This window comes from Pongo abelii, chromosome 15 (genome assembly GCF_028885655.2).
Source record: "Pongo abelii isolate AG06213 chromosome 15, NHGRI_mPonAbe1-v2.0_pri, whole genome shotgun sequence".
In the NCBI taxonomy this organism is placed as follows: Eukaryota; Metazoa; Chordata; class Mammalia; order Primates; family Hominidae; genus Pongo; species Pongo abelii.
In genome coordinates this window covers 85,857,712-85,885,584 of record NC_072000.2, presented here as the reverse complement: position 1 = coordinate 85,885,584, position 27,873 = coordinate 85,857,712, and the positions used below count along the sequence as shown (strand labels likewise).

The following is a 27,873-nucleotide window of genomic DNA, read 5'->3' as shown; positions in this document are numbered from 1 at the left end:
CCCCTCAGAACAGGAACTTTGCTTTATTTACAAGGTTCAAGGGAAGCTCATGGAAATCCCTGGTGCCTGCACACTGTATGGCACGTGGTAGAGGTTTAGTGCAGGAAGGGAGCAAGAGAGGAAGGAAGAAGAGGGCAAGGCCGGCTCATTTTGGAAAGATCATAGTCCCAGTTCCACAATTCGACTTTCAACCAATCACACCCTCTCTGAACCTCATTTCCTCTGCAGCCAAACAAGGCTAAAATATTAGTCCTGACTTCCTGCTAGGACTGATGGAAGGTTCTAATGAGATTATCGATGCAAACTCAACTTATAAACTAGAAAGTGCCAAGCCAATGTAAGATAGCATCATCGTTAGCATCATCGTTATCATCAAGCTGAAATATTCCCTTCCTGCCTTCGCCAGAAAGGCAAGGGCACCATGCCCACAAGTGAGATAGGCGAATACACCCTCCATGATCTTTTAGCTAGGAAGATCCTCCCAGTCCCCAAAATAATGCCTCTTTTTGAATCCAAAATGCTTCAATTTCTATAACACGAGATAGATTTTTAAATTCATGTTAGATACCATTTTAAATACTTTTAAAAGTGCAAATTATTGGTATCAATTTCCTCACTGAATGAAATTTCAAAAGGGGAGAATTCTGAGCCTTGAAAATGAAGTGAAAAGGCTGGACCCAGTGGCTTACACCTGTAATCCCAGCACTTTGGGAGGCCAAGGCGGTCGGATCACTTGAGGTCAGGAGTTCAAGACCAGCCTAGCCAACATGGTGAAATCCTGTCTCTACTAAAAATACCAAAAAATGAGCTGAGTGTAGTGGCATGCACCTGTAATCCCAGCTACTCAGGAGGCTGAGGCAGGAGAATTGCTCGAATCTGGGATGCAGAAGTTAAAATGAGCCAAGATCACGCCACTGCACTCAAGCCTGGGCAACAGAATTTCATATATATGTGTGTGTGTGTGTGTGTGTATATATATATACATGTATATATGTGTATATATAGAGCTTATATAGTTTTTTATATGCTTTATATAATTATGAACTATATATGTGGTAATTTTTATTTTTGAGACAGGGTTTTGCTCTGTCACCCAGGCTGGAGGAGAGGTGGAGTGCATTGGCACAATCACGGCTCACTGCAGCCTCAATCTCCCAGACTTAAGCGATCCTCCTACCTCAGCCTCCCGGTAGTTGGGACCACAGGTGCATGCCATTATACCTGGATAATTTTTTTTTTTTGGTAGAGACGAAGTTTTCCTATGTTGCCCAGGCTGATCTCAAACTTCTGGGTTCAAGGGATCCTCCCACCTCAGCTTCCCACAGTGATGGGATTATAGGCATGAGCCACTGCACCCTGCCTAGGTAAACTTTTTTATTTAAGACATCAATGGTCATTCATGACTGCTAATTTCCACTTAGTGTGTTCATAAACTACCCCCCTACACACACACAACCTACACATTCATTGGGATTTGAATAAATAGTTAATTATCTTTGAACTTAAAAAACAGAATTTTATTTAGGGAAATAAAATTCAGATTAAACTAACCTTTGTTGAATACCTACACAATGGAAAATATACCAAACATTCTCAAATAACCTATAAAGATATTTGTTGCCATCCAAAAAATTCCAGCTGTGGGGTAAATCGAAGCTATCAAATTGGAAAACCAGACACGAGACCTACCCCTGAATACAACTGGGAAAGAATAACAAATACATTTTTTAAAACTAAGAAATAAGGGGCTTTTGTATAGAAACAGGAATCATGTATTCACTTTGTAACTCTAGAGGAGTGTTTTGAGGTTGTGGCTTGTCATTTGATTATTTAAATGCAAGTCCTTTTGTAATTATTTCTATTGTTAATAAATTCCATCCAGCTTGGATGAGGTCATCAACACGTTAATGTGAATTCAGATTTTGAAAGAGAGAACTAGACAGCAGTCACAATCAGGCGCCCGGATTTCTCCCAATTACTGCCCCCAATTATTTCCACACCTATTGCTGACATGTTTAATCTCCTTCTCCTGGCCTAACCGACAGCTCACATGGAGGAAGAATGCTAGCTAATGCACTGCTCAGCAGAGTGTAGGTCCAATTTAAATAATTAGAAGCCCATTTCATTTCCCCGCTCATTCTTGTAAGCGCACTTGAAAGGAAGGAAGGTGCATGCCCAGGCTTGATGCCTGTAACTTCTTGGAGAATAACTTATCGACCTTCTTAAATCCCCTTTCCTAACCAGCTCTCTCTGTCTGTCCCCAAGGATATTGAGGATAAATTAAAGCTATTGGATGATGATCATCAATAAGCAAGGGTCATCTCTCTTGCCTGGCTTAAAGGACTTTGATCTAGTAAATCATCAATTACTGCCACCTATATTAGCCTTCCTATTAACCATGTGACCTGAATGGGTCCTCTTGTTTTCTAAGTAGAATGAGACAGGAGCTGCACAGCAGCTTCTGCTAATGAAGTGAGGCTGAGGTTCACTTGGGCTTGGGGGCCTGTCTCCCATTTCTACACAAAATGACTTCCCTCTGCTCCTCAAGTGTTTAGAAATCCTTTTCCACTTGGCAAAGACCTGAGTCGTAATTTTGTTGCTTGACATAAAGATGTTCATATATGTCCCTTTCATTGATTGTAGGCCCACAAGGGCAAGACTTCATGAGGTTCTGGTGACAAAGCATGCTCATTGCTGTCCTGGGACTGCTCCAAGTACAATTCAAAGATGTTTGTTACAAATGAAGATCCTCTCCTCAGAGATCCTCATTCCCTGCATTTGAGATGGGCCCTGGGAACCTTCATTATTAACTCCTGAATTTCACTTGGACCAACACTGTGATGGTGACAAGCCCAGGTGGGGGCTGCATTTCAGGAATCTGCGTTTTTGATAAGTTGTCTCGGTGATTCCTATGCACATTGAAGTATAAGAACCTCTATTCTAGAAAAGATATAAGCAAATAAACAGCTGCCTTGTATTATTAAGTAAGGATAAAATAGAGGCTGGATAAAACAACAAGCAATTAGCTGCAGAACAGGAAAGAAGAGAAGGACATCAGGGATTCATTGAGGTACCCTTTAAGCTGCCTGTGAAGGTGACCAGAAGGTGTCAGGCAAGAATGGGAGGGAAAATGTTCTAGACAAAAGAAACACATGAGCCAAGGCTTATATAATAAGAGTTCAGAGTTTCTCCGGGAATTTGTAAACAATCCAGTGAATTGGGACTTGAGGTGCACACTAAGGTTCAAGGTGTGGTGGGAATGGAAGCTGAGTAGGAAGTGAGGATTAAGCCACAGAGGTATTTGAATACTGCTCTTCAGACAATAGTGAAGATAGCTGTTCCAATATATAAGAATGAACTTATATTAACAGAAATTAGGAGGGATAGAACAGCCCTCTGTCCAGCAATATGCCCTCTGTTGCTCTGAACAAATAAAAAGGATACAAAAATGATTCAACATTCAAAAGACTTTTGCCTACTGGCTACTTAGTATTTACTGAATCCCATATTGATTGAGTGCCTACTATATGCCTGACACAAGAATCAGCTCAGGAGAAATAATACTAAGTCACAAAGACATGGTCTGCTTTTCATTGTAGGTTCATGGTTTAACATTTACTATGTGGTAGGTGGTAGACTAACAGATAAGAAACAAAAATGGTACCCCAAGGAATTTACAGTGTAAAAGAGGATTAAGTCAGATATACCTTCACACAGAAACACATACATGCATCTGTGCATGTCATCATAAACTACAGGAAAGGTAGGAATGAAAGATGACGGGATTTGGTGGAGAAAGACTGCATGAGAGGGGCCTTAAAGCAGAGATAAGGTTTTTGACAAAGGGAACATGGAGCTACACAGTATTTTAATCCAAGGGAAAGAAAGCAGCTGAAGAGAATAAAGAATAAAAACTGAGGATAAGGATAACAATGACAGTGAAGAGAATGAAGATTATGGCAATGACTAAGTGCCAGACACTGACATAGGACATACATTCCTATCACTTATCCTCCGAGTAACCCTTCAAAGCAGGTGATATTACCCTTGTTTCATATATAAGAAAAAAAAAAAAAAAACTCTTCAGTGGGTTAAACAACTTCTAAAGATGACGAAGCAAGTAAGTGGAAGAATCTAGACTCATTCATGTTCATTCATTCAATTTACTAAATATATATTTATTGTGTAGCTACTGCATGACAGGCAGCTCTGTCTTAAGCCAAGGTTCCTATAATTTTTCTATGCAACACCTTAAAAATTAAACAAATAAAATTAGTTCTAGTAAATGATTACATGAACAAGAAGATGAGGATTATAAGAAAGAATGATATAGCATGTTTTATGTCTTTCAAAGCGTTCTTACATACATTATACCATTTAAGACAAACATCTTTACGACAAAGATGAAAAAAATGTCTAATGCCTGGTAAATATTGTGTATTAGATATTGAATCTTTCATCTTTATTTTGATTCTTAAAACCTTCTATTCTTAAGGTAGTTTTAATAGTTCTTTTTCATTTTTTTATTTTAATCAAAATATTGTTCTACTGTTTTTAAAAGGAAAAAGAACAAAAATGGTTCCTACTCCAATATTTTAAAATAAAATTCTGTTTTAAAATAAAATATTCTTAGGGAGGCTGATTTGAGTAATAGACTCCCATCCTATTGCTTATTCTACTGATATCCAAGTTTCCCATTAATATTTCTTAATATTTTATTGTAAAATAATTTTAAATTTATAAAAATATTACAAAAATAATACAGAGTTCTAGTATTTTCTTTATTCAGCTTCCCCTAATTTGGACAACTTGGGTGAGATCACAAGACAAGCTGAGCCAGTTTCTCGGTATAGGTTACCGGTCCAGGTGGTGCCAGTTCGTTCATCAGAATGAAGGGTCTGGAAAATATCTCAAACACCAATTTTAAGTTTTACAATAGTGATGGTATCTATAGGAGCACACGAGGAGTTTACAAATCTCATGTCTTCTGGCTACAATGGCTTGATATCTTCTAACTATTGTTGCATCTCAGCAGAGTTCATGCCCCTCCCATAATCCTAATCCTGCGGCCTTTTATTAGTGTTATAAAGGTGATTTCTTTTCTGAGATGGAGTCTCATTCTGTTGCCCAGGCTGTAGTGCAGTGGCACAATCTCGGTTCACTGCAACCCCCGCCTCCTGGGTTCAAGCAATTCTCCTGCCTCAGCCTCCCAAGTAGCTGGGATTACAGGCGCCTGCCACCACGCCCAGCTAATTTTTGTATTTTTAGTAGAGATGGGGTTTCACCCTGTGAGCCAGGCTGGTCTCGAACTCCTGACCTCAGGTGATCCACCCACCTCGGCCTCCCAAAGTGCTGGGATTACAGGCATGAGCCACTGCGCCCAGCCAATAAAGATGTTTTCAAACCCAAGAAATAAGGGGGTAGTTTTGGAAATTGCTATTCTCCTTCTTGATTTAAGCTTAAACTATAAAGTTCTCCCAAAGTTAGCTTGGCCTATGCCCAGGAATGAAGAAGAACAGCTTAGAGGTTAGAAGCAAGTTGGAGTCAGCTTTGTCAGATTTTTCTTACTGTCATAATTTTGCAAAAGCAGTTTCAATATTATTGTTACCTATTATGTTGCTCAAATTGTCCACTTTAGCTGTTGGGAGCTCTTTTAGGCTGGCTTCTTTTTGACACTGCCTCATCTTTTTTATTATATTTTTAGAACTTCTTTACTTTCTGATACTGTAAGATGCTCCAGGCTCATTTTGTATTTCTGTGCCCCAGCCTTAGAATCAATCATTTCTCAAACAAGGAACCATAATTTTGAAACCACCTTTGGCAAAAAATTATAACTAAGAAAATTATGACAGTGAAAGAGATCTGAACTAACTGACTCCATCTTGCTTCTCACCTCCAAGCGGTCCTTGTTCATTCCTGGGCACAGACTGAATTCACTTTGGGAGGAACTTAACTTTGAAACAAAGATGATAACAGTCCTTTCCCAAAGCAAACCCCCTTCCTGCCTGGGGACAAAACTGCCTTTGCCGAATTAACAAATTAGCCACAAGAGTAGAAATTGTGGTTTAGGAATCATGTGGCTAGAAGCTGCAAGATTCTGAACCTTCCCAAATTGCTCCATGGGATAACATCACTATTGTAAAATCTAAGATCAGTGCTTTGAGATATTTTGCAGACCCTGTACTTGATGGATCAGCTGGTACCACCCAGATCAATAAACTGGCTTATCTAGTCTTGTGACTCCCACCCAAGAACTGGCTCAGTGCAGGAGAAGAGCTTCAACTCCCTGTGATTTTATCTCCAACCCAACCAATCAGCACTCTCCACTTTCCAACTCCCTATCCACCAAATTATCCTTAAAAACTCTGATCCCTGGCCAGGCATAGTGGTTCACGCCTATAATCCCAGCGCTTTGGGAGGCTGGTGGGTGGGGGCGGGGGAGTGGGGGGGCGGATCACGAGGTCAGGAGTTTGAGACCAGCCTGGCCAACACAGTGAAACCTCGTCTCTACTAAAAATACAAAAATTAGCCCAGTGTGATGGCACATGCTTGTAGTCCCAGCTACTCGGGAGGCTTAGGCAGGAGAATCTCTTGAACCCAGGAGGCAGAGGTTGCAGTGAGCTGAGACTGTGCCATTGCACTCCAGCCCTGGGTGACAGAGTGAGACTCCATCTCAAAAAAAAAATCTCCAGTCCCTGAGTTTTCAGGGACACTGATTTGAGTAATAACAAACCTCTGGTCTCCTGTACAGCTGGCTCTGCATGAATTAAACTCTTTCTCTCTTGCAGTTCCCCTGTCTTGATAAATCAGCCCTGTCTGTGCAACAGGCAAGAAGAACCTGTCTGGTGGTTACAATTTCTTTTGTCAAAGAATGAGATTTAGAAACCAAGATATGAGTCCTCATTGCTACAGAGTATCATTGTTCCCCGGACGTTTAAGCAGACATAATAGGAAAATATATGTTATATACTAATTCATGCATGTACACCCATTTATATTTATTTCTTTATCAACATATATGTACATATTAGAAACCATGAGTTCATACTGATACTTCCAATTCCATTCCAGCACTACAAGGTCGATTCTGTCCCCTTTTCTTAGATATAATTTCTTTTTCCAACAGTGAGAAACTTGGCTTTCGTTATCTACAATATAGTCACTTTTTTGTTCAGTCTTAGAATAGTGTTTCACTACAAAATTGCTAAACAACACTGACAAAAAGATGTATTAACTACAGTACAGTATGCGTGTGCCTTTGAGAGGTGAAGCCAGCTGAGCTTCTGGGTCAGATGGGGACTTGGAGAACTTTTGTGTCTAGCTAAAGGATTGTAAATGCACCAATAAGCACTCTGTAAAATCGCACTAATCAGCACTCTGTGTCTAGCTAAAGGATTGTAAACACACCAATCAGCACTCTGTAAAATGGACCAATCGGCAGGATGTGGGTGGGGCCGAATAAGCAAATAAAAGCTGCACCCGAGCCAGCAGCGGCAACATGCTTGGGTCCCCTTCCACGTTGTGGAAGCTGCGTTCTTTTGCTCCTCACAATAAATCTTGCTGCTGCTCACTCTTTGGGTCCACACTACCCTTATGAGCTGTAACATTCACTGTGAAGGTCTGCAGCTTCACTCCTGAAGTCAGTGAGACCACGAACCCACCGAAAGGAAGAAACTCCGGACACATCTGAGCATCTGAAGGAACAAACTCCAGACACACCATCTTTAAGAACTGTAACACCACGAGGGTCCGTGGCTTCATTCTTGAAGTCAACAAGACCAAGAACCCACCGGAAGGAACCTATTCTGGACACACCTTCTTTCCATTTTAGCCTTATAGCATCCAGTCAAAATGCTGTTTCACAAAGTTACCTTAGTTCATGTTTTCTGCATCCCCTTGAAAGAAATCAAAATATTTCATCCTAAAATGTATTTCTTTGACATTTTTTGAGATGACTGCCACAGGGCCAGCCAACTGAAGTTGTCCTGCAAAGCTGTCTTCTGTGGTGGAAATTTTCATCTGTAGAGAATTTCCATTAATCCAGTCAGCTCTTCTCCTATCCGGATCTAAGAAAGATTAACTAAGTCTGACACCTTTAAGGGTCTGAAAGAAACATTTACCATCTATTATCTCTAATGACTCCTACCTGTGGAGTTTCATCTACATAACAAGATGACCTTTGCTAGGCAAGACTCTTCGTTTCTGTCTCCTATAACCTGTCTTACAGCTAAAATTTGATTTACTTTCATAACTTGTTCTTGGCCATGCCCTGAGTACACATTCTTTCTGTAAGCTTAAAATGATGTATAAGCTTCTGTACCTCACTGTGGGGTGATATGGTTTGGCTCTGTGTTTGGCACCCAAATCTTATCTGGAATTGTAATCCCCAGGTGTTGAGGGAGGGACCTGGTGGAAGGTGATTTGATCATGGGGGCAGTTCCCCCATGCTGTTCTCGTGATAGGGAGTGTGTTCTCACAAGATCTGATGGTTTTATAAGGGCCTCTTTCCCACTTTGCACGCATGCGTGCTCTCTCCTGCCACCTTGTGAAGATGGTGCTTGCTTCCCTTTCACCTCCCACCATGATTGTAAGTTTACTGAGGCCTCCCCAGCCATACGAAACTGAGTCAATTAAACCACTTTCCTTTGTAAATTACCCAGTCTCAGAGAAGTTTTTTATAGCAGTGTGAAAATGGACTAATACAAGGGGGTTAGGTCTTCAGTCTAAAGGTTCCCATGTATACATGCTAAATAAATTTGTATGCCTTTTTTCTTACTTTTAATTTTTTTTTTTTAGACCCATTCTTGCTCTGTCACTTGGGCTGGAGTGCAGTGGCATGACTACAGCTCACTACATCTTCAACCTCCTGGGCTCGAGCAATCCTCCTCAGCCTCCGGAGTAGCTGGGACTACAGGTGCATGCCACCATGCCCAACTTTATTATTGTTGTATTTTTTTTTGGAGACAGGGTTTCACCATGTTTCCCAGGCTGGTCTTGAACTCCTGAGCTCAAGCAATCTGCCCTCCTCAGCCTCCCGGAGTGATAGGACTACAGGCATGAGCCACCATGCCCTGCCCTTTTGTTACCGGCAGTGAACCTCAATTCTTGCCCCTCAGAAGAAAGAATTTGACCAAAGGGCATAAGGCAGAGTGAGAGATGGTGGCAAGAGCAGGCGTGAAAGTTTATTAGAAAGCTTTAGACCAAGAATTAAAGGAAGTACACTTGGAAGAGGGCCAAGCACTTTAGAGATCAAGTGCACACTTTGACTTTTGACTTGGGGTTTTACATGTTGGCATTTTCCAGGGTCTGCGTTACTCCTCCCCTGATTCTTCTTTTGGGGTGGGCTGTTTGTTTGCACGGTAGCCTGCCAGTACTTGGGACGGGGCATATGTTTACTGGAGTTGTACGCATGCTCACTTGAGGCATTCTTCCCTTACCAGTGTTACGTTCCTAGAAAGTCATATACCAGTTGAACTCTGCCATTTTGCCTCTTAATCTGCATGTGTGAGCCCACTCACCCAATTCCTGAGATCTTATTGGGAAGCTGCTAATCAGCAGTTTCAGGTGTTTCTATCTGTTAGGAAACTGCCTTTCCCAGGTGCTGGCTGCAACCACTTATTATTTGAGAAATTAATAACTGCCTGAACATCACCTGATGGTTGCCTGTAGTTCCTGGGAAATGGGGGCCTCTCCTGCCCTGCTCATGTCTGCCTGACTACCTACTGTAATACTTTTCTCATATTAATCTGCCTTTTGCAAGCTGATTGTTTTTGGGGGGTGCAAATCTTCAGAGGGTCAAGGGGAACCCTTCACCCTTCAGTGTGGTTATGTTTTTCATTTGTAATACTGAAACCATCCCCACAGGGTGGACAGAAATTGCACACTGGATTCTGGACAGAAATATAGTTATAACTAGAATAATTTGCATACATGTTTTTCCTATAGACAGGATTTTTCCTACAGACATTAGACTCATAGGCTTTTGTTTAAAGATTGCTTAAGATGTTTCTCACACCCTGAATTCCAGCAACCAGTTTGAAGACCCTCACAGAGGAATGAGATCAGCATGAGAATACAGCTTCTTCATCTCCCTGTGCCATGACTTTACCCTGTACCCTTTTTTTTTTCTTTTTTTTTTTTGAGACAGAGTTTTGCTCTTGTTGCCCAGGCTGGGGTGCAATGGTGCAATCTTGGCTCACCACAACCTCCACCTCCCGGGTTCAAGTGATTCTCCTGCCTCAGCCTCCAGAGTAACTGCGATTACAGTCACGCACCACCACGCCTGGCTATTTTTGTATTTTTAGTAGAGACGAGGTTTCTCCATGTTGGTCAGGCTGGTCTTGAACTCCCGACCTCAGGTGATCTTCCCACCTCGGCCTCCCAAAGTGCCGGGATTACAGGCGTGAGCTACCGCGCCCAGCCTACCCTGTACTCTTTAACCAATCAACAATCTCCATACTTTGGCCCACTCCAAAGCCCTTAAAAGACCCTAGCCCCAAACTCATCAGGGAGATGGATTTGAGGTTTCCTCCCATCTCTTTGTTCTGCGACCCCATGATTAAACATCTTTCTCTGCTGCAAATCCAGTGTCTCAGTGTACTGACTTGCTGTGTGCAACAGGCAATGAAAATATTACAGTTACAATACAATTAGGTTTATTTGTTTCTGCTTGTATCCTTTTGGGGTCTGTCCCCCTAACTCCACATCCTGCTTCATGTATTTATTTTGGGAGTTATGTAAAGCATTATTCATTCTTAATTTCCTTTTAATCAATTTAGAGATATAGACCCCTGCTGAGCACCTACCATGTGCCAGGGACAGCCTGGGTATTTTTATTACCTATTATATGACTGTAAAAACATAATACAGCATTTTATAAGTCAATACATGGGTTATAAAGCTTTATGCCAAGATTTCAAAACTGATTTACTTTAACCCCTGAAAGGTGATGCCCCTTTTATATTCTTTTATCCCCTTTGTTAATGGTTTTCCAACTCTGTGGATCTATAGATTCTTTGGCTCTACTTATATAGAGCCAAATACATATCCTAAATACAAATAGCCTAAAAACATATCAGGAATGACGAGGCTTTCTCATGAAACTGTTCTTTCTCATGAAACACTAAAGGAATGTTACCTGTTTTAGTTTTTTAATTAGCAATCATTTTTTATAATTCACACTGTAAAATGACAATGTTGACACATTATTTGTAAATACAAACAAAGACTTAGCACTCTTGAGGGCTCATTCATTTCAATGTGGGCTTTTAGAAGACAGAGTTCTAAGTGTTTACAAGGACTTTTTGAAAGGCAACCGTGAGTTGGTCACTGGCCCTGCCTGACATAGGCCCCTGTCCTCACATAGGACACAAGTGAGTTGAGAGAACTGTAAAGTAGAGTGGATAATGTGTAATTTTTAGGTCAAAAGAGCTGTGCACCCTTAGGTAAATTTCTTCTTGTCTCTGAGTTGCAATTTCTTCATTTGTTAAGAGGGATACATTATATAAGTTACATATGTTATTTATATCATTTATATAAATATATATCATTTATATATCTACTACACATTATATACATTATTTATCTCCCTTTGCAATGAGGTAATAGAATCATTGCGATAATGAAATTATATGTGCCAAAATATTTTTAAGTTTTCAGCACATATAAAGTACTCAGAAAATGTCAGCTATTGTTAGTACCATTATAATTTCATTGCTATTTACAACATAAATAACAGTAGCATATGTCATTCAATAATCTATAGTGTTTATTTGGTTAAAAAGAAAAAAAGATTTGTCATCTGGGATGGAGAAGAGACAGAGAAAACGAATGTTTATTAGACCTCATAACAATCTAATCCTGATAATAACCCATTGAGGTAGATATTAATAAACTCATCTGTAAAACAGGGATAAGTAACCTGCCCAAGGTCATGCAACTACTGACAAGGCTAAGTACTAATCTAGATCTCACTATTCAACAGGGATACTGGGCAGTCAGTTAGCTCTTTTAGAAGTAGATATGCTTGGCCAGGCATGGTGGCTCACACCTGTAATCCTAGCACTCTGGGAGGCTGAGATAGGTGAATAACCTAAGGTCAGGAGTTCGAGACCAGCCTGGCCAACATGGCAAAACCCCATCTCTACTAAAAATACAAAAATTATCCAGGCGTGGTGGCGAGCACCTATATTCCCAGCTATTTGGGAGGCTAAGGCAGGAGAATCGCTTGAACCCCAGGGGGCAGAGGTTGCAGTGAGCCGAGATCATGCCACTGCACTCCAGCCTGGGCGAAAAAGCAAAACTCTGTCTCAAAAAAAAAAAAAAAAAAAAAATGCTTCAGCTTTAGAAAAATGTCCTGAATTTTTGTATGGAGAAGAGTGTCCAACTGGCCCCCAGAATAGAACCCTACAATATGGCAGAATCACTCCAGAGCATAGCGTATATAGAACTGGGCAAAAGAGACTTAGAACACGACCTAGTTCCTGACTAGGAACATTCATTCATAGGGTCCTCTTAGGTAAGTCAATTCCACATTCTAGATTTTTCAGGTCAGAATTCATCCCACAAATTCTGTGTCATTATCACCATGTGCATTTTTGGACTAGGTTACCATTTTCACAGATCCAAGATATTACAGAAGAATTCCTACAAGTCTAGACTTGGCATCTCAAACTGGCAACTTGTCTTTCAAAGCCCGCAAACCCATTTTCTTCAGGAGACATTACCAAATCAAATCTGAATGCTTATTAATGTTGCATGTAGGTTTCCAGGCTCCTCCCGCCCCCTGAGTCACCATTCCTCCTTATTACTTTTTAGACCAACCTTCTTTATCCTTCATCCATATACCTTATGTGCTTGGCCCCTAACAGTGTTTATGTTAATCAGGCCCCACTCCAGATTGATTAAATGAGAATATCTGGAGTTGGGGCCAGGATAGAAATTTTAAAGGCTGCCCTTGCCCAGGTGTTTCTAATGAACAACCAATGTTAGTCACAGCTCTAGCCCCTGCTCTCAATCCATACATCAGTCTTTCTTTCTATTGTATTCTCCTTCTCTTTGTAGTGAGCTGAATAGTGTCTGCCCCCCTCCAACAAATTAATGTTCATTTGGAACTTTAGAATGTGACCTTATTTAGAAATAGTCTTTTTTTTTTCTTTTGAGACAAGTCTTACTCTGTCGCCCAGGCTGGAGTGCAGTGAGGTGATCTGGGCTCACTGCAACCTCTGCCTCATGGGTTCAAGTGATTGTCGTGCCTTGGCCTCCTGAGTAGCTGGGATTACAGGTGTGTACCACCACGCCCAGCTAATTTTTGTATTTTTAGTAGAGACAGGGTTTCACCATGTTGCCCAGGCTGGTCTTGAACTCCTAACCTCAGGTGATCTGCCTGCCTTAGCCTCCCAAAGTGCTAGGATTACAGGTGTGAGCCACCGCACCTGGCCAGAAACAGTTTTTTTTTTTTTAGATATTATTAGGCAAGGGTGTCAAAATGAAGTGTTCATGAATTTAAGGTGAGCTCTAAATCTAAAGACTGGTGCATATGAGAAGAGAAGACACAAGAAAACACACATGGAAGAGAGTAATGAAGGCGAAGACTAGACTGATGTAGCTCCAAGTCACAGAATGTCAAAGATCGCCAGGAGCCACCTCCCGGATAAGGCAAGAAAGGATTCTTTCGTAGAGCCTTCTGAGGGAGCACGACCCCACTGACACCTTAACTTTAGACTTCTAGCCTCCAGAATTGCAAGAGAATAAATTTCTGTTGTTTTAAGCCACCCAATTTGTGGTAATTTGTTAGGGCAGCCCTGGGAAACTAGGACACCCTACAACAAACTCACCTAATCTCTGCTGAGAATTGCTCAGATATTCTAAATGTCCGTGGATGTCCTGATGCCTCCAGAATTAAGTTGAAAATATTCTTTGTTGTTGTTGTTGTTGTTGTTGTTGTTGAGACGGCATCTCACTTTGTCGCCCAGGCTGGAGTGCAGTGGTGTGATCTCGGCTAGCTGCAAGCTCCGCCCACCGGGTTCACGCCATTCTCCTGCCTCAGCCTCCCAGGTAGCTGTGACTACAGGTGCCTGCCACCACGCCCGGCTAATTTTTTTGTATTTTTAGTAGAGACGGGGTTTCACTGTGTTAGCCAGGATGGTCTTGATTTCCTGACCTCGTGATCTGCCTGCCTCGGCCTCCCAAAGTGCTGGGATTACAGGCGTGAGCTACTGCGCCCGGCCAAGTTGAAAATATTCTAACACTTAGGGGCACCAAAGGGACTATAGCAAGGAGGTAACTGTTCACTTGAGACACAGTCAGAGAGTCATGAGACTCTAGGGTCTTCCAGGGGCCCATGGAGCCAGTGAGCTGGCCCAGATCCAGGCTTCCCTAATGCATCTTCTCATCACTTCATTTCCTTTCCATTAGTGGCGGTGGAGGACATGACTTTTATCTTTAGTGCCAAAGACACTAAGAGAATGAACTCTTCCTGGTAACTAATTAAGGTTTTATTGCCTTCTCTCCCATCATCTCCTCTCTTTTCTATTGTTTCTGTGCAGGTCCCACTTTTTGTAGTTGTTCTGCTTTTGACTTCTGTTTCCTCTTCCTTTCAGCAGATGGAAAGGCAGCTCAACATCTGAGAAGCCAGTCTTACTCCCTGCAGGCAACAGCTGCTTCCAGAAAACAGCCCTGTAATTGTCACCATCAGATCCATATATTTTCAAGAGAAGTTGGTCCCACACCAGAAGTCATAGCTGAATCACCAGCAGTAATGCAGGGACATACTGGTTGCTTCTTGGCTTTTCCAACCCTCTGCCATGCTCGAACATCTTTGTGAAAGTCCAGGAACAGCAAATGAGCTTAAGGATAAAAGCCCCCCAGCCATACCACCACAACCCCCTGTTAAACTCATGCATGACTTGTAGAATCCTTTCTCCACTGTCACTAAAAGGCCTTTTACATTTTCCCTCCTTAGAACACCAGTTTACTGAATGGAACGCTATTTCCTAAATATTTGCTACACACACAGCTGTATATAGAGTTCCCAGGGGATGACTTTTTTCTTGTCATCTTTTAAAACTACAGTTATATGTTGATTTACTTATCTTCTCTCTAGATTACTTCACCAAAGTACAGTTCCTACTGGAAGATAATGATCTGACCTAACCTACTATTGGCTGAAGGTGAGAGAATTCTGGCATTGAACTATATTTTAAATGTCTGTCTTCCTTATTAATAGAGTTGGTCCAGAATGAAAACAGCAAAAAGGATGAAGAACCCTGTGGGGAAACGTAATCCTAAAAACTCGGCCATGTGAATGTTTCCTACTACTAATACTTCACAGAAATGTCTCAGACCAAATGTCTTTACCTATGTGGTCCCCAGGCTTTTCTGTACGTTCATATTACTTAAGGAGCTTTTACAAATCCTGATGCCCAGGTGATCCCCCACCCCCAACCCCAGAGCAATTAGATGAGAATGCCTAGGCATAGGAGCTGGGTATCCATATTTGTTACAGATGTCCAGTTGGTTTCAATATGCAGCAAAGTTTTGGACACAGAATAGTTACCAAAATGACCAAATATTTAGATTTTACCATGACTCTAAAACTCTGCAAAACAGAAATGAGATTATCTCCCCCTCCCTAACAGAAATAGATTTTCAAAGACAAGGGACTTTGAGATTCTTAGAGAAAGATATTATGTAAATAAGGCTATTAATATTGCAAGGTGGCAGGTGTCTGGGACATATATTTCATTCTCTTTAATCATCCAAATGAGGCCAAATGTCCCAGGGATGTGGAATCAGCCCATCATTATGCCTAATGGGTACCAAGGATCCAAATGCAGGTGTTATGAGAGGCAGCAGGAGCAATCATTGAGCTCACTTCTACCACTGGGACAATCTTCAGCTGCACACTTTATTGGAGGAAAACTGCCCCCCTCCAAGATCCAGAATCTGGCTCAGCAATGTGCATTGCAGAGCAAGCGGCCTTTTCTTCACTGACTGATAATATGAAAAGGAGTAGACCTTATCCTTTTCTCTGAGGCACATCTAGCCTCATCATGCAAAATGAGAGTTTAATATTAATCCACTCATCTGAGTCTAATTCAATGTAAAACATACCCCAATCTAACGATAAAGCCTAGAACTGCTGATATACCACACAGTAACCACCTGAGTCTTGTTTTTTCTGCAGCAGTAACTATAGCAATAAAAGGTTGGGGGAGAGTATAAATATTTAAGGACCAAAATAAATCTTTAAACATTGAACAACCGGGTTATGTGATGGGTAAACTGGCGACTGGTCCTGAGATGGCAGCTCGTTAAATAATGATAGAAACAGCAAAACCTTGGCCATTCCTTTCCTATCAGTGCAGCATTAGTGCATGTCAGCTTTGTAATAGCTTAACTGGCTAGAGCTAGCAGATGGTGTTTTTATGGCCCTATATAAACAGTAGTAAGTCATTTTAACTCATTCTCCATAACTCAGGTTTCCGATCTAGGCTGCAGTTGTCCACCTCTTATCCTCTGAGATGCTCATGAGGAAGAGTACTAACATTTAGTGAGCACTCGTTACATACCAGACACTTCTCATAGGGATTTATTAACTCCAATTTACAGAGAACAGCTACTAGGGGCAGAGCCAAGATTTGAACCGATTGTTTGATTCCATTGCTGTGGTTCCTCCCACTATTGGCATGTCATTCTGAACCTCTGTTTTCATTGATTAAATGCACAGGAAGGAGAAAAGCAGCTGAAGATGTCTGTTGAGTGATTACCCTCATAATCCGTGACTAAGAACATCCAAATCAGCATGGCTTCTTCCTGTCTGAAATTATTACTACTTAGGGTTCTTCACGAGTTATTTCATTTATTGATTATTCTGTTTTAAACTTGGAAGATGTATTGTCTCTTCAGAAATAAAACTTTATCACTTGCTTCATCAATTCAATTAATTTCACAGTACATTGATTAAACTCCTACTTAAGCATTTCAGCATTTTAAAACATTTTTAAAAAGGTAAAATCAGGACTCTCATGTGAATGATATGCCAAAGGTTTTATTCAACTCATTAATTAATGAAGGAACAAGTGAGGTATATATAGCCATTTTAATAAACGAATGTTAGAATAAGATTGCTAGGTTACATATGAAATTGACTAATGTCTTACCATAACCTTTGGGGTTAGCACTTCCAAGAGACAGGTATTATTTGCATCTCTACTGGACAAAATTAACAAATTAACCTATGCCCCTACAGAATTGTAAAATAGTCCAGTCAATATAAAGTCAAGCCAAGACCCAGGGCTTAACCATGCTGTAATCCCTTTTGTTTATTTCTAAGTTTCAATAATTTTCCTGACACTGTTTAGACACTGAAGTAGAAGATGTATGCATAGACAGTGACTGGAAAAACGTAGTCACTGTCTGAATAGCCCTACATCAAAGTTTCGGACTACACAACTTCGAAACATTCTTTTTTTTTTTTTTTTTTTTTTTTTGAGACAGAGTCCCACTCTGTCACCCAGGCTGGAGTGCAGTGGCACGATCTTGGCTCACTGCAACCTCCACCTCCTGGGTTCAAGCGATCCTCCTGCCTCAGCCTCCCTAGTATCTGGGACCACAGGCACCCACCGCCATGCCCAGCTAATTTTTGTATTTTTAGTAGAGACATGGTTTCGCCATGTTGGCCAGGCTGGTCTCAAACTCCTGAGCTCAGGTGATCCACCCACCTCAGCCTCTCAAAGTGCTGGGATTACAGGCATGAGCCACCATGCCCGGCCGGAAACATTCATATCTTAAAAGGCACCAATAAGTTATCAGATAATGTAGTATAAGTTGTATGCATTTATGCTAAAATAAATCAAAGGGGAGAGGTAGTATAAGCTGGGCTAAGGAAGGAAGTCATCTTGGAAAAGGAAGTCATCTTCAGAGCTTGGTAGAACTTATAGGGTGTAGTTTAATGAAGATGAAAAAGAATAAGTATCCAAATAGGAAGAACAGCATGACATTAAAAGTAGGCACAGAGATAGATCTATACAACATTGGTTCTCAGCTGTGGCAGCAAATTGCTTTCACCTGGGGAGCTTTTTAAACTCCTCATCCCCAAGCTGCACCCATACTAATTAAATTAGAATCTCCAGGTATGGGACAAAAGCCACAGTAGTTGCTGCAGCTCCCCAGGTGATTTCAATGGGCATTTGCAGCTACTCAAGTGTGGCCCATGGACTGACAACCACTAGCAGTACCTAGAACTTTGTTGGATCTGCAGACAGCAGCACCCGCTCCCTGACCTACTCAATCAGAATCCTGTACATCAACAAGATCCGCCAGTGATTAGTAGACACATCAAAATCTGAGAAGCTGCAAGATACTTTGCAGACAGTTCCCACCATCCCTAAACATAAGAATCACCTGGGGCACTTGATTGACCTGCAACTTCCCAGACCCATCCCTTAGAGAACTGGAGTTGTAAAATAGACCCGTGGATAGAAAGTCAAGCCAAGACCAGGGCTTAAACATGCAGTAATCTCTTTTGTTTATTTCTGAGTTTGGATAATTTTCCTGACATTGTTTAGACACTGAAGTAGAAGATGTATGTATAGACTGTGACTGGAAAAACCTAGCCACTGTCTGCAAAGCTGTACAGTAAAGAGCTTTGAGACATTCTGAGATAGAGCCAAGATGAGATTTATCAAGCACTTACATGTTAGTCTTATCAAAGTTTGAGAAACATTGAAAAGAGTTCTCCATTTATGGGACCAGTAAGTTGATAGCCTTGACTATCAGACTATCAGAAGTTTGGCTTAATCTGATGATGGTTCTCAGTTCTGGTTACATATAGAATCACCTGGGGAAGCTGTTCAAAAATAAACGTATCTGGATCCCACTCACAAAAACTGTTTGGTACAGTATGGAACTTCTGTTTGTTTTCCACTTGTATGTAATATCCTACACTATCAGGATTTTTAAAAAATGATTTTAAAAATAAACCAGATTGTTTAAATGACTTTTTCACCTAGCTCAATGCATTCAATTCTGTTTGGCCACATCCACATCCATACTTATCCCTTGAGATCTTTTCAGATATTGTCTCATTTGGATTCTACTTTAGAAAAGGGAAACTGTTTTAAAATACAGGTGTGATTATTATTTAGGTATGGCAAGACCAACAGATCAGGATATGACTGCCATTGAAGAGAGACTTTGTCATACTCACAGATCCCAAGACGAGAGGAGACCATACAGAGAAGCACAAGTTATTGTGGTTTCTGCTGCAAGGCACAGGTAAGACAGGGTAAATGATTTAGGATTGGCTAATTTGAATAATTTCAGTGGCTTCTGGCATAGGGGCTGTCCCTAGCTTTCTGGTATCTGGCCCCTGCAGTGATTAGAGCAGGGGATTGTGACACTGAGTGTTGAAGGCGCAACAGAGGAGGTGGTTGGAAGTGTGGGCTCTGGATTGGTCGGTTTGCATGTAAAAGGGTTGCTCCAGATGCTCAAGGGCAAATTGTTTACTATGTCTGGAAAATGGCTAGCCCTGGAAGGGGCAGTCCCTCCAGGGTCAGCAAGGCCTGAGGGGTCAAAGCATCAAGAATACAAAAAATAAAAAGGCATCATGAATGGTGGATGCATCTGAGAGCAGTAACTTAAGAAGAAGAATGTGTGTTTGAAGTTCTAAGCTACAAAATCCAGAAGTGGCCAACCTGGAGACTCATTCCTTATCTATGAGGAACATCTGGACTCTGGCCCATCCCATGGAATGTGGACTGCAGCGGGAATCGAGGCCCTTTATTGTGGGTTGAATGAGGGTCGCCACGTGGAGGTTGCTAGGGGGAGGCTGCTAAGCGAACGTGCCGTATAAACTGCATACTTTTTACAAAAAGTTACGGTTCTCCTGCCCAGCCCACCACCACTGTACCATTCCATATGTAAGTTCCCAATAAGCCCTATGTCTCATTCTCTGGCTCCAGGTCTCTTCTTCAGCCTCTTGAACCTAATGCCAGTTCCCATTGAAGTTAATAGGGGTCCAGCACAACACATCATTAATACAGAAAGTATAATAAGAAATGGAAATTCACAGCCCCCACTCTCTATAAACTGCTAACATCACAGTAGTTATGATAGCTAGTAGAGTTACTTTATGTGACGTTTCAAATGACAAGAGCATTTGACAAAACTGTGAATCATTCCATCATCCTGGCTTTGCTGCCTGGGGCATTAATAGAAATACTGAAGCATAAAGACCACCAGCCTCCACCGTATCAAGGCCTTAGCACAAGGTCTTTCATTTCTGAGCCTTCTCATTTTAGAATAAACTAAGGGCAGATTTCTATTTTCCCGGGTAACTGGAACACTTGAGGGTCAATTAAATGACTGCGCGTTCATCATACCCTCCCTTTTCATGGTGCCTGAGCTGCTGAAAACATTGTTTTGTCTTGTTTCTGCAACATCCCAAGGATTTCCCATTGAGGCAACACTTCCCTTGTTCTTTATAAGTGAAAGTTGGGATTAGCACAGATCATTTACTTGAAGCTCACTTTTTTATACCTTTAATGCTTAGGAGATTAGCATTCCTCTTAGAAAAACTCCCTATTGGCCGGGTGCGGTGGCTCACGCCTGTAATCCCAGCACTTTGGGAGGCCGAGGCAGGCAGATCACAAGGTCAGGAGATCGAGACCATCCTGGCTAACACAGTGAAACCCCGTCTCTACTAAAAATACGAAAATTAGCCGGGCGTGGCGGCAGGCACCTGTAGTCCCAGCTACTCGGGAGGCTGAGGCAGAAGAATGTCGTGAACCCGGGAGGCGGAGCTTGAAGTGAGCCAAGATCGCGCCACTGCACTCCAGCCTGGGCAATAGAGTGAGACTCCATCTCAAAAAAAAAAAGGAAAAAGAAAAACTCCCTATTAAAGGAGGGCAGTAAACTCTTTTCTGCAGTGGGATGGAAGGAGACAGAGCAGAGTCTTGCAGTCAGAAGGGCTTGGATTGGACGCTAATTCTGAGGAACCCACGCCCTCACTGTTCTCCATGTGGCCAAGCATAAAAGCTCTGTTTTATTTTCTAAAATCACAAATTATTTTGTAGTAGGATATATTGTACTTGTCTGACTCCCCCATCAGTAAGAAAGCTCCTTGGGGATAGAGATTGGATCTTAAATTCATCCTTTTTATTCCCTAGCCTGCCCTTAAAGAATATTCGTTAAATTGGATTGCTTTATGCAGCACAGCTACCTCTGTGACACTTAAAACTCTACCGCTCTTCTAACTAAGGGACAATGCCAGAGAGCCTGGCTCCCAACAAATAGGAAATAAAAGAGAAATCCCAAACCTCAGAAAACAAGAAGTTCCAGAGTGGCAGCACCCTGTTATAGAGTGAAGGAAAGGAATCAATAATAGCAGTAGCAGCAGCCTTTATCAAGAGCCTGTTCTATGCCAGGCACCATTGTCAATGCTTTATTTGTGGTAACCACCATCACTGAACTTCCCTGGAAACAAAGTCTCCCACTCACCTCTGTGAACCATAAGATTTGAATCAGAAATCTATTCTTGCTTATTTCTAGGTTTCTTTGTATATTGTCATTCCTGGTTTAGAAGTCCTTTTGAAAAAAAAAATTCAATCCTGCCTATACAAACAAAAAACTTTATTTGCTTCATTTTTGTTTTTCACCTAACATTGGTGAAGACACAGAAATAATCCAAATGGAATGTGAGTTGGAGACAAGGAGAAGGGAGTAGTGGCAGGGGCAACAGAGCCTGCAGATACTGAGGAAGCCAGGCCAAGTGTGGAAGAGCTCCTCCACAGCAATACTTCCCTCCAGCTTCATCTTTGGCTCCCAGATGTAGGAAGTAATTATGATGCCTTTGCTCGTAAAATGCCTGGCTTCTGCCTATCTACACCAGTGTTTTTCTCATTCCTGAACTACACAATAGCAAGGTAAAGATGGGGAAAAAATCTTTTTAGAGTGCAGTGCAGCTCTGATCCAAAGCATTCAGCCTCTCGCTAATGCTTTCTCTGAGCAGGGAAGTACTTTGTAAGCAATGCCTGGTGCATCTTCACAGCAGCATCACAAGGCTAAATGTATGGTATTCTTCTCTCCATTTACCCAGATGTAAAACAGATTGCTTATGGCACTCTGAATGATTCTGCCAAGGTCACAGGCAAAGTCTAAGTGCCTGAGATGGAACGAGGGTCTTGGGATTCTTATGTCATGTTTGAATCTCCTACACATGGGAACCCGGATTTAGTATTGAATATTGTACCTGCCAGCTGAAGTTCTTTAAAATTAGTAAAATGTAAATCCAAGGAAAGTAGCTTGTATTTGTCATTGCAAAAGCAGGTACAACTTTAATGTGGCCTTCCCACCTCAATATCTAGCTTCACGCCTTGATCAGTGTCATGGGGATGGGATTCTTTAAATATTCAGCACCTCTGCTACACATCCTATTCCACCGGTCTTTCTGTATCAGCAGGTTAACAGATGCAAAGTGGACATAGTGTGGAGTATTTAAGGTGATGGATACTGCCTTCCTGCCACTATAATGCTATGGCTAACCCTGGCTGACACCCTATCTAAGACAAAATATTTCAGCAGTGCAAGAAGTATCTAGGTTAATAGCTGAACATTTGCACCTGTCTTGCCCACACAGAAAGTACTCAATAGGCCTCAAATACAGAAATCCTTTAACCTACTGCAAAAACTCTCAGTCAATAGAAGCAAATGGTAGCCTTTAGACAGAGCCCAGCATGGAGCAAGAAACTGTATTCCCAATATCTAGAGATTTTGCTAGCGTGAAATATAGTATTCAGGAAGGGGGTGACAGATACTGGAAGACTGGTTTTTGACAGGTGACCAGGTACATAGTCTGCATTTCTCTGTGAGGCATTACAAGCTATTTAATTCTGATCAGTCTAGAGTTAATAGGCTTTCTGTGTCTGCAGATCATCGTCACCAGCTCTAATACCACCCTCACCAGAAGTCATTTGTCCTCTATGTTGGACACTGAATAAAGGGTCTGGGTCCTTATTTTGTGAGCTCTTACAATTTTAGCTATGTGACACTGACATCAATAGACTTAAAAAATACATGAATCAGAAACACCTGAACCAGCATAAGCAATTACACAAATACAAATTTAGGATCAAAAGAACTGAGTGGGCCAGGTGTGGTGGCTCATGCCTGTAATCCCAGCACTTTGGGAGGCCGAGGTGGGTGGATCACCTGGGGTCAGGAGTTCGAGACCAGCCTGGCCAACATGATGAAACCCCATCTCTACTAAAAATACAAAAATTAGCCGGGTGTGGTAGCAGGTGCCTGTAATCCCAGCTACTGGGATGGCTGAGGCTGGAGAATTGTTTGAACCCAGAAGGCAGAGGTTGCAGTGAGCTGAAATTGTACCATTGCACTCTAGCCTCGGTGACAAGAGTGAAACTCTGTCTCCAAAAAAAAAAAAAAAAAGAACTGAGTGGTGGAGGATGAAGACAGAGTTAGGAAATTCCATTTTCAGACTGAGAATAGTACAGAGCACCAAAGGTACAAAATGAATGATCACTGAAGCCCACTGTGGAGCTGATCAACCAGTGTTGACATATGTTCAGAAGTGTGGCATAGAAACATCTGTATGACTGACTGACGGGCCTGGACTTCATCTAAACATGTCACTTTGAAAATCAGTTTTTCAAAGAAGATTATGTTTCGGACCTCTTCAAATATGGGAAGAAATGAATTAGACTAACATCCACAAAGCAGTAGTGTAAAGCAACACCCTCAATTGTCTGATAGATAATATATATAGGCCATAGGAATTTAGAAGGAGTGACAGGTAGGCATTCTAGGCTCAGGAATGACAGCGCGGTGGAGTGCTTGCAAACTGAAGGGAAGTTTTCAGATTAATCAATGTTTATGCCAGTGCAAATAATAAAGCCCTATCTGTCCAATTCTGTTCCCTGCCCAAGGACACTATTGTCCTTACCAAAAGAAAACAGAAGGGCATCTATATACAATTTGCCCAGCTTGAGTGCCCTGCCAAGGTGGACATTTAGAAATAGCCAATAGAGGAAGGTGGAAGGTAGTGAAAAGCACGGTGGCTCACGCCTGTAATCCCAGCACTTTGGGAGGCCGAGGTGGGTGGATAACCTGGGGTCAGGTGTTCAAGACCAACCTGGCCAATATGGCGAAATCCTGTCTCTACTAAAAAATACAAAAATTAGCCGGGCATGGTGGCAGGTGCCTGTAATCCCAGCTACTTGTGAGGCTAAGGCAGGAGAATTGCTTAAACCCAGGAGGCGGAGGTTGCAGTGAGCCAAGATCGCACCACTGCACTCCAGCCTGAGTGACACAGTGAGACTCCATCTCAAAAAAAAAAAAAAGGAGGATCTCACAAGCACAGACCTGTTTAATGATGCATTCCTGCCATCACCAGGACAAAAGTAGGCCAGTCACCCCTCAGCCAGAGCAATTTCCATGTGGAAACACACAAATACATCCATTAGTCATCACACACTTCAAATTTCTGAACTTGGATTCCCAGTGAGAACAGTGAGTGGAGAGGGGTGATTCTTGTGATTTTTTTTATTTTTCTGGCAATGTACATTCCAGGCCCTTCACTTCCTAGCATACTTTGAGGAAAACTCCATTGTGTTATAGATACTACCACACTGAAAGCTGAAAGAGCCAGATCCTCTCTCCTTCCTGCCTGGGCACAACCTAAAGGTGGGCAAATGACTTGGGCTAGGTCAGTTGGATGCTGTCTCCAAACTGTAGACTCATGAGTGAGTATCACAAAGATGTCAGAATAGTGGAGGCCATTCTTGATGGCAAAAGTAGCAGCAGGAAAAAACTACACTGTTCTTTCTCCACTCTTGTTTTTCAAATTACTTTCATTCCTGACTTTTGGAGCTTGTTTGGTTCTTCCCTGTTTTCCAAGACCAGTCCTTGAGTCTCCTCTTAAATCTAAGATTCTGATACCCCCACCAATAAGTTTCCATTTTGCTAGAACTGGTGTCTACTACTACCAACTAAGGATCCTGACAGTATTACAGATTCTAGAGTCTCCTCATACCTCTCTTGAACTTTGTCTAGCCTGTCCAATGACCCGGTTGCCAGTTATCCACCAGAAACTACATCACATAAATAGCATGCTTTCTAAATTCTTCCTCTGTATTTCTTTTCCTTCCAATTCCTTTTCTGGTGTTCTTAAAGCTTAAGATATTTCTCTGAAACTCTACCACTCACTACAAATATTCTTGCAACATAGAATTCTTAGTGGAATGATGGGAATGCTCTAGAAGACACTCAGGAGTCTACAACTGCGTGAAATACAAACTTTTCAATGCTTTAAATTCAGTGCATTCTCCTCATGTACCCAGAGCTATTTTATTTAGTTAGGTTTTCAGGGAATCCAGCTTCTATTTGTCAGGTTTATGGTGTTGATGCTTCTGTCTCTCACTGAGGTGTTCAGAGTCTTAATTAGATAGCGGGTGTAAAGTGCTTTGACAGCATCAGTTGAAAAGTGCTAGAGAAATCTCTAGGGAATTTCTTAGTTTTTGGCTGGAAAAACACAAGAAAATTAGAAAGCTTAAACAACAGAGCTGAGGTTTACAAGTAAACTTTTAGGTTTTTCTCATGCATCTGTGTGTGGTATGGTACAAAGTGTGAATTTTTTTTAATTTTTATTCTCAACTGTAAGTGAAAGAACCATGTCGAAATCCCCTGTAATATACATTAAATTTAAGTTCTCCATGATGGATTTGTGGGAAGTAAATAATTATATTATTATCTGCAGACCTAGACTCTTTGGAGCAAAGGGGAGACCTTCCCAGACTTATGTATTTAGTTAACACTTCTAGGGGTAACTCGGATCCAAATTTCAGCACAGTTATGAAAGGAAACACCTCCTAAAACACATATCTTCTGAGTAGGGGGTCCCTTTCCTGAGAATGAGACATAGTATTCATTTGCTTCTTAGGATTTACACTTTGGGTTAGTTTAATTACTTCTCAGTAAGCCAAATCCTCTGCTTTGAAGCAGACAAATAATGGTAGAGTAAACAGCAGCATACATGGATCAAAAGCCTTTTCATTTAGAATGAAAAGATCTGGATAGAAGGCAGCCCTCTGCACTGAGCCAACCTCCACAAGCAGTGACTCATGCACTACCCCAGGGAACGAGGCAGATGTTGACCCTGGAGTTGTGTGCAAGTAACAGACTGTTGTGTTTGACTGACTAAGGGTAAGACCGGATTAGAATGAAGAGAAACCCAGCAGGCCTGCAGCTCAGCCCAGGGATCTGGGCCTACACAGTAGCCATGCTTTCTCCAGGAATCTTTTCAAAATGCAAAACTCACCCAATCTTTCTTTACTATCCAAATTGTTGTAGCATTAAGCATGGTCTTAGATCACAATGTTCCCTTTTTCCATTTCTTGTAGAAAAGGTTATTTTTTTAAATTTAATCTTTGATTCTATATTTGGGAAAAATTGCAAAGGACTCACTTGGGGAGTAGGAGAAATATATGCACAGTGGTATTTGGAAAAGGACGTGCTGGTCTCTTTTAAATACTCCTATGTATCACCTCACAAGAAAAACAAAAATTTATTTGTTAATATATAATACAGTGTCATTTCAGATCAGTGAGGGAAAAATGGAGCTGAAGCAAATGGCTAGCCTTTTGGACAAAATAAATCTTTGTCCCTTTATTACTTGTCATACCAAAAAAATTACAGATGGATCAAATATTTAAATATAAATAGTGTCATAAATGCATTTGGAAAAAAAAATTAAGTGAACTCTGTCTATTATCTTAAATGACAAAATCCTTCCTAGACATGACACAAAACTTAGAAGTACAAAGGAAAAGATTGGTAAATCTAAGTATATAAAATGTTAAAATTATTGATCAAATATTTAAATATAGATAATAGTGTCATAAATATATTTGGGAAAAAAATAAGTGAACTCTGCCTATAACCTTGAATGACAAAATCCTTTCTAGACATGACATGAAATTTAGAAGTACAAAGAAAAAGATTGGTAAACATAAGCCTATAAAACGTTAAAATTATTTATGACAATGTCATATTCAAAGTCAAATGGTAAATGATAAACTTTGACTAGTTTTTTAAGTATGACAAAGAAATAATGCCATAAATGCACTACAATTGCTTGCATATCAGGCCAGGTGCAGTGGCTCACACCTGTAGTCCCAGCACTTTGGGAGGCTGAGGTGAGAGGACTGCTTGAGCCCAGGAGTTCAGGACCAGCCTGGGCAACATGGTGAGACCCCATCTCTAAAAAAAAAAAAAAGAAAAAGAAAAAGGAAAAAAGAAAAAAAGCTGGGTGTGGTATGGTGACACACACCTGTGATCTCACTGCACACCAGCCTGGGTGACAGAGTGAGACACTGCCTCAAAAAAAAAAAAAAAAAAAAAAAAAAAAAGAGAGAGAAGCAATTCAATAGGAAAATCAGCAAAGGATCTAAACAAGTGGTTCACAGAAAATAGAATAGAATAGTCCCCAAAGGGGGAAAGACTGAAACTCACTCAAAATTAAAGAAATAGAAATGTGACCAAAATGAGTTACTGTTTCTCCTATTATATTGACAAAGATGAAAGCATTTGCTAATCCTCATCATTGCCAAGGATGTGAGGAAATGGTCACTTGCATACAGTATTGGCGAGAGTATGAATTGGTGCCATGTTTTGAAAGACAACAGGTAATATCCCATAAACTTACACTTAAAACAATTTATCCACAGATACACAAATACAAACATGGATAGATATTTACTGCAGTGTCTTTTGTAATAATCAATAATCTGGGAACATCCTGCATATGCATTAATGGAGAATTGATTAAATAAATTGTAGAAAATTCATACAGTGGAC

The 27,873-nt window shown here is 41.1% G+C and overlaps 1 long non-coding RNA gene across 5 annotated transcripts in view; it reads left to right on the top strand.

The window, feature by feature from the left end:
* LOC103892397 (uncharacterized) overlaps positions 1 to 27,873 on the top strand; it is a 60,809-nt gene that overhangs the window by 1,121 nt on the left and 31,815 nt on the right. The window contains exons 2-4 of one of the 5 annotated variants that reach the window (XR_008513134.2): positions 2,644 to 2,856; positions 14,601 to 15,170; positions 19,149 to 19,278. This is a non-coding gene — a long non-coding RNA (uncharacterized LOC103892397). The remainder of the gene's footprint in view (positions 1 to 2,643; positions 2,857 to 14,600; positions 15,171 to 19,148; positions 19,279 to 27,873) is intronic. The other 4 variants (XR_008513130.2, XR_008513132.2, XR_008513129.2 and 1 more) reach the window with 4 other exon arrangements.